Genomic DNA, 7,483 nt, shown 5'->3' with positions numbered 1-7,483 from the left:
GAAAGACCCGGTACTCAATTTTATAGGAGGCTGAGTGAACCTCGGGGCCGTTCTGAAAGTTTGGCAACGAGAAAAGATCCTGTCACCACCTGGGATCGAACCCCGGACCTTTCAGTCCGTAGCCAGCTGCTCTACCAACTGAGCTACCCGGCCGCCAACAAGCAGTAAAATTAAAAAATAAAAACGTAAATCTCATTGGTCGTTTCTATTTGAATCACTCAACTCTTTGATTTAGAATTATATGTTATAACAACCCATTGTTGACAAACCATATATTAAGCATATAATAGAGTTTTCAGTGTTAAATCACTTTTGTGCGAGATCGTGCGTATTTGCTCTATTTCTGCACAAAATCAATCCGCGGAAAGTCTAAAATTCCCAACCTAACACACACAACAATTTCCCTCTTCTTACTGCTTAAGTGACATATTGATTTTACTGCTTTAGGCTTTTAATATATTATTTTTAGAGACGTTCAATATAGTAATAATTATAAATTGGAAACTTACCACTGCAATTTCACCTAAATTGCACTATTAATTATTGTTTTTAAATATTTGCAAAAATTAAGTAAACTCTACAACTCCACTAAAGTTATTGCATTCGTGATGCAAGTAACATTAAGGAAGCCGTGAGAAAATCAACAAGATTCCAGACTCATCATAGACTGGGGGGAAAAAAAAGACAGACGTATATCACGGCCTGCTGGAGTATAGTAAACACAGAAAACATTTTAAAGCAACAATGTTGAAGATAGATATTTTTATTTTGCAAATTTGCCGTCATTGAACAGAAACCAAGATGGAGATTTCATTGCAACTAATTAGAAATTCCTCTTTCAGGTATGTATTAAACGATCTTCGCACAAAATAATGTACGATACACGAGCGGTATGTTTTCTTTCAATTCTCGGAAATTAAAAAAGCTCAACTACGTTTCGCTTTTTCAAACTTTTCCTCGAACATGAAAACTTCAACATACCGCTCTTGTAACGCATATTACTATTATGTGCTTTTAATGAAAATTAAGAAACTCACTTTATATCGGAAAAATAAAAAATATTTTGAAAAATATTTAAAAGGTGAAAAAATCGGAAAGGTGTGAAAATCCCTACATTTTGTGTCATTCTGTCAAAAAATCCATGCCAAGGGATAAATCCCTCAACCTGGCAACACTGATATGGATGCATATTCCCTACGTATTGGGCTTCGTAACTGTATAGGCCTATACTAGACTGTGCTAGTACTCTATTCATTCTGATACGAGTTTGTTGATGAGAACTGTTCTAACTTATAATACGTTACCGATACTTTATCGAGATTGATTTTAACTTGTCAATAAGTGACGTTGGTATCGGAACTACAGGTAAATGGATATCATGACGTATGACGTATTTTTTTAATAATACGAATTACTGAACAGGCTGAACTGTCATTCAAAATTCTACTGGTTACTTTCACTCTCGGTGGATTTTATTAGAGGGCGTTCGCATGAGTGCTGTGTTAATTAATACGTTCAATTTTAAAGAGTTATGTTATGCGAGTCGTGAGTCGTAACAATGAAAATAGTTTAAAGTGGTGTATAGACAAGGTTTAATTCCAAACGAAGAAGGCAAAAGCTTATGATATGTTCCCACCATTTTTACAGCACAAAACAGCTGTTCATGCAGGTTATAGGAAAGAAAGTTTGAAACCTCGTAGCTACGGGGGACAGGATTTGTAAGGTAAGAAAACAGGAAAACTAGCATATAGTTTCCTCTCGGCCAATAATTTATGTTAAAATACAAAAAAGAGCAGATTTGTCTGTGTTTATCGAATGTGCATTGTCATGCTTACAAAGAAAAAAAAAACTTTTAAATGGCAACAATTTCTTTTGTGTGCAGTGTGTACAAGTTTTTAATTTTGGGGGAAGAGGTAAAAGAAGGTGCCGGTAACTATGTTGTAAAGTTTGTTCAAGAAAACAAAATGCTATTTGAACAAGTGATTAATTTTTATGTTATTGAATGTTATCTCGTGTATGACGACATATCTTTCCACAGTGGCGCCAAACTATGGGCCCGTGGGGCCAGAGCCCACCCAATAATTTGTTGTTTTAATATTGTTATCACTTTTATTTATGAGATTTATTGATTTTAACTTAAAATTCAAATATTCAGCCCACTCAATGTTTTTCAAAAGTTGGCGCCACAGGACCACTGCCTTTCTATCGTTTTGTATTGGTATCTATTATTTTCTAAATAGAAAAATATTATTTTTAAGAAGTTATAAGGTAATAAACTGTTAGTACGGTACTGGTTTCGGTTTTTTTAATGAAAATATTTTAAAACCATCCGATTATTTTTTCTAATGTGGAAACAGATGAAGTGAGCCCGTGGGGCCAGAGCCCACCCAATAATTTGTTGTTTTAATATTGTTATCACTTTTATTTATGAGATTTATTGATTTTAACTTAAAATTCAAATATTCAGCCCACTCAATGTTTTTCAAAAGTTGGCGCCACAGGACCACTGCCTTTCTATCGTTTTGTATTGGTATCTATTATTTTCTAAATAGAAAAATATTATTTTTAAGAAGTTATAAGGTAATAAACTGTTAGTACGGTACTGGTTTCGGTTTTTTTAATGAAAATATTTTAAAACCATCCGATTATTTTTTCTAATGTGGAAACAGATGAAGTGAGCGAAAAAAAAAATCTTAGTTTAGATATATTTACATACTTACGGATAAATACCGATTGTAAATGATGGTCATGCAGTGCCAGCGTGATTCTTACGTGGAATTTATTTTCTCGTTTACATTGCAGAACAAATCCAGTAGTTTCTTTCGTGCTCTGGTTACATATTTTGCATATAGTCCTACGAAGGTTAGGTTTGGTTAGTTTAGGTTTTTATTAACCAAGTCCGCATAAGATCCTGTCGCGAGTCGCACGTATATAAATCGATGTTTGATGACGTCACATTAATTCGATATTCGATTATTTTCATTTTGTCTTTGCCACTTTGAGATTAGTTCTGGTGTTGGAAGGAGTGTCTAGTTCTACGTCTCGCGATGGTAGTTTATGTGGAGGTTGTATTTACGAATGTCGGATATTTAGCAGAGTTGATGTTCAAGAGGGCATATCCAGATCATCGTGAACACATGCATGGTTTTTTCATGGAAGTGGATGAAATATATCCACATCTTCATTAATATGAGGTAAGTGAACGTAGTTTGCTATTTAGGTACCGTACTGAACTGTTTTGTCGTTAACATAGGTTAGGTTAGAAGATTATATTAACTTAGGAATATTAAGTTGATCGTTATTATAAATTGAAATGTAACTTTGAAATTGTCTGTATTTAAAGGTTTTGTTTTTTTTGTTTTTTTTTTTTTTGCGAATTTTTTGTTTTGAATTTACTTGCGAAAGTTGGGAGTTTTTATAGCTTACATACTTACTTACAAATGGCTTTTAAGGAACCCGAAGGTTCATTGCCGCCCTCACATAAGCCTGCCATCGGTCTCTATCCTGTGCAAGATTAATCCAGTCTTATTGTAGGGATTCGTAACAAGCTGTTTTTTTACGGTGATGGGTTGTTAGCCCTTCGCCCAACCCCCAAGCTGGAGGACCACCCCTTATCGGCTGTCCACGACTGCTTATTCAATATATTCGCAGCTACCCTCCATATCTGGAGGCCGTCTCCTCTATCCGCAACCTGAGGACGCGCCATGCCGTGGTGATAGGGACCCACAATACATGGAGTTTTTATAGCTATATTTTTTAAAGTTATTTCAAATTTTAATGTTTTCCGCTCATTTTTTCTTAGTGTTTTCATTTTTGGGGCAAAAATCGGGGGTTTCTGGAATGGACAGAACCAGTACTTACAGATATTTACCACAATGTTAATGACCCTTGACAAAAATCTGCCCAAAGATATTGTCATAGTCAGCCACTGAAGCACAGATTTTGAGGTGTTCCGAATCCATTTCTTGATTTGAATTGCACAATGGGCGTATCCCACTGCAAGGAATAAATAAATGCAATACAAACAATTAGAAAGATTTCATAAATAATGGAAAAAGTAATAATAAAATAAGGGTATATTTCAGTCTCCCCACTTGTAAAAAGTGTTCCTACTTTTCACTTTTGAAGTCGCCTTCTGTAGCGCAGTTGGTATAGCGCTGGTCTTTTATGCTCGAGGTTAGGGTTCGATCCCGGCCGAGGTCGATGGCACTTAAGTGTGTTTAAATGCGACAGACTCATGTCAGTAGATTTACTGGCATGTAAAAGAACTCCTGCAGGACAAAATTCCGACACACCGGCGATGCTGATATAACCTCTGCAGTTGCGAGTGTTGTTAAATAAACCATTTTTTTTTCTTCGCTTTTGAAAGGTGGCTACGCACCACATACAGAACTGACGTCTGATTTGTGTTACGTTACGGTATTTCATGATGGAAAGAGAGATGGTATAACTTTACAATATAGAAATAGGCTATAGGATTCCACAATGGGATGGTATCCATTGGAATACAATTCTTTTATTGAGTGTTATTAATTGAGAGAGCATTTTAGTTATTTTTGCTATTTGAGATGATATGTGTCTAGAGGCTATTGATAGAATAGCTGCTTTGGAATCTGACAATATAACTGCATTTTTAAATTTATTGATGTGGCATAGAAGATTCCAGAGACTTTCACTTACTGCAATGCTTTCTCCATCAAAACTCGTTGTTCCACATCCAAGAGATCTATAAAGTGAGAAGAGACAGCACATAACACCTGCACCTGCCCCTTGTTCCCTGGAGATCAAGGATCCATCGGTGTATAAATGAAGCCAGTTTTGTGGAGGGTACCTAATATTGATTGTCTCTAAAGACAATTGTTTCATTATTTTAGTGTTTACTTATGATTTCAGCATTTCTTCTGTTAAATTTAGATTATGCTCTATATTTAATAGAATTAAGGGGTTTGGTTTAATTTGTGAGTTTTCTTTTAAATTCGGGATGTTGATTTTCTGTTTTAATTTAATTCTTGAACCATGGATATGAAAATTTTTTGAGCTTTTAATCTACAGAGAGGACTGTATGGATGCCAATTGTTTCCTGGTAACCTGATAAGTTTTTCATATTGGATCAGTACTTTTTCTTCTATTATCATTTTGATGCTGTTAATATTAGTGAGGAATCTTATGCAAACTGTTTGTGTGACTGTGAGGCCTTTGGCAAGAGTTGTTGAAATTACAATGGCAGCAACGGAGAAACTAGAGTCAACCAAGTGAAGACATCAACTGAAGAACTACTCAGATTTGTGCAGAGAATCTATGCATTAGAAACTCTGAAGTTTGTCAAAAGTCGTAAGGTCAAGACATCGGTCGAAGACTTACAGAAGAAATTACTGAGTTACCTCCTTCAAAATGGAAGGGGCTACCAATAATTCAGTGAGAACTAGAGTGAGCAGGACTGTACACAAGCCTGAAAGAATGAACCTTTGATTTTGTTTATTGTAAGTTAATTTTGAGTGACTACTATTAACTTAGGCAGAAGTGTATTCAGATCTTGTGTTCTGTAGATCATCATACAATCATTCTGATTAAAGTTAGGTAGGAGATTACTTTCTTGATATAATCTATGTAAGTTTCAACCAATTTGTTCTATGTTCTGGCGTCACTGATTGATAGATTATGTAATAAATACTGAGTTTTAGGAATTAGTAACTTCATTTGCATTGATCACAAATCATTAAATTTACAAACTAATGACTTCAAATTGCCAGTACTAATTTTATTTCAATTGTTGCCATGTTTGTTAAGGGGAGGCAGAAGTGAATTTTCGAACAAAACTGAAGAAAACATGAAAATTTGGTTTTTTCCATTTTTATTATCTTTATTTTGTTATTCCGATGTTAGTTTTTGATTTTGTGCCCTTAAAAGTATGAAATGAAAACCAAGATAACTGTAACTACTGGGTGTTCATTTCAAAGTGTGTCATGACGTCACTGTTGTGAGTCAGCGATTTGAAGCGAGTTTCAGCTTTTATGTCAGAGAAGTTGCCTATTAATCAAGGCGTTCAATCTGAACTTGAGAACGTGTACGGTATAACTTGAATGTCGTAGCAACAGATGGCGGTCTGTAAAGTCTATGTGCTACCATAACCTCTTTCGAACTGTGTTTTGCGCGGGCAAGTCATACGCAGGGTATTTGTTAACATCGGTTGCATACGGCAACATTCCACAACACAAATCAAAATGCTCCGTGTCAATGTTGACCGTCCAAGTTAATGTCAACAAATACGTAAGTAATCGTCTTAACCCTCTCCCCATATACCGACAGTAAGAAAAAAACTCACTTCAGTATGTGTTTCCAAACAGTTCACATTCTTGCCATTACTGGCGTTACCGTACGTATCGGTAAGTAATCTTCAGAATGAACGCTGTACTTGTTAGGCAACTTCTCTCGCATTTAGGTAATACGCCTCTGCGGAAGTGTAGGAAGATTGAATTCTCTAGGCTCATCGGCTAGCCACATGACGACATACAGCGAGCCATGACACATTTTGAACTGAACACCCAGTATATTATTCCCATAGTAAACTAATACTTATCATTATTTATATACCTTCTCTGAACATACAAATAAAAGAAATATTGAAAATTTCTTACAATATGGTGCATGGAGCATTTTATATCAAACGATATAAAGTTTTATAAAATTATTAATATTTACAGAACTATTGTACTAGAAAGTTGAAACTTGGTATGTCCATTACTAAGAACATACTTAGTATCCATGATCAGTTTCAAACAAATCGGATAAATTTTGTAGATTTTGAAATATTCACCTCTGCCTCCCCTTAAGGTGAGTTTACTTTCATACACATCACGTTGATCAACAGAAGTCGGCATATTGGCTGATAAGTTGCATATTTTTTTAGCCGTTGGCCAGGAGTGTTATGCTGGCTCCAATTGTATAAAAATAAACAGCCAACCTAACACTCCCACATGTCAAAGAACCTACACATGCACAGATTCTCTGTCTATTAGCAGTTTTTATCTGAGGTCTCCACTATAGTTTGTGTTTAGGTTGCCTCTTATTGTTTGATTCAGTTGTGCTGTGCAGTTCGATTTGATTTTTTTTTAATGGAAATGGGAGTAAAAAAATACACTAATGTATTGATCTATATGAAGAACATACTGTTCTGTGAGATTTGGCGTCCACAGATCACAAGGATACTCAAATACGTTTCGAGGATCTGGAGTCAATTGCAAAATATTTTGGCACTGCCACCACTATAATTGAAACGAAAATCATTAGTATCTGTGGCCAGTATTTTTGCGAGTTAGCAAAAATAAAAAAAAAAAAACATCTACAAAGAAAACTAAAGTATTAACTATTTCTAAAGAACCAATCAGATGTAAATTGCAATTCTATGATAAGGTCGTAGAACAAGTGAATCACTTCCAGTATCTTGATGTTATGATAATAAGCCATAAATACCTAATAGCTTTAG

General features: G+C 35.2%; 1 protein-coding gene across 1 annotated transcript in view; it reads left to right on the top strand.

Moving 5' to 3' along the window:
• The first annotated feature begins 1,447 nt into the window (after window positions 1-1,447).
• LOC138700237 (serine-rich adhesin for platelets-like) overlaps window positions 1,448-7,483 on the top strand; it is a 148,900-nt gene continuing 142,864 nt past the window's right edge. The window contains exon 1 of the mRNA XM_069826713.1: window positions 1,448-1,723. The gene's annotated coding sequence lies outside the window, so the exon portion shown is untranslated. The remainder of the gene's footprint in view (window positions 1,724-7,483) is intronic.

The sequence above is a fragment of the Periplaneta americana genome, chromosome 5 (genome assembly GCF_040183065.1).
Source record: "Periplaneta americana isolate PAMFEO1 chromosome 5, P.americana_PAMFEO1_priV1, whole genome shotgun sequence".
Lineage (NCBI taxonomy): Eukaryota > Metazoa > Arthropoda > Insecta > Blattodea > Blattidae > Periplaneta > Periplaneta americana.
This window is presented reverse-complemented; position numbering and strand designations above follow the sequence as displayed.